Consider the following 264-nt stretch of genomic DNA (forward strand, 5'->3'; position numbering starts at 1 on the left):
TGGCCACGAGATGTCCCTCCTTCCCCGCAAATCTGGTGGCTCCTGCCACCCAGCTGGTGGGCTGGTCGGGAGGGGATTAAATATATATATGTGTGTGTGTATATATATCAAAATACCAAAAAAAAAAAAAAAGCAAACAAAAACCCACCCCAAAAAAGCCCTTTCTTGCGTTGCTGAGCCCTTCACAGCACAAGCTCCTGGTGCAGCATCAGCACATCATGCCAGCCCCACGGTGGGTCCCGCTCCACACTTAGCACCAGGAGG

Source organism: Apaloderma vittatum, unplaced genomic scaffold (genome assembly GCF_000703405.1).
Source record: "Apaloderma vittatum isolate BGI_N311 unplaced genomic scaffold, ASM70340v1 scaffold4197, whole genome shotgun sequence".
Classification (NCBI taxonomy): Eukaryota; Metazoa; Chordata; class Aves; order Trogoniformes; family Trogonidae; genus Apaloderma; species Apaloderma vittatum.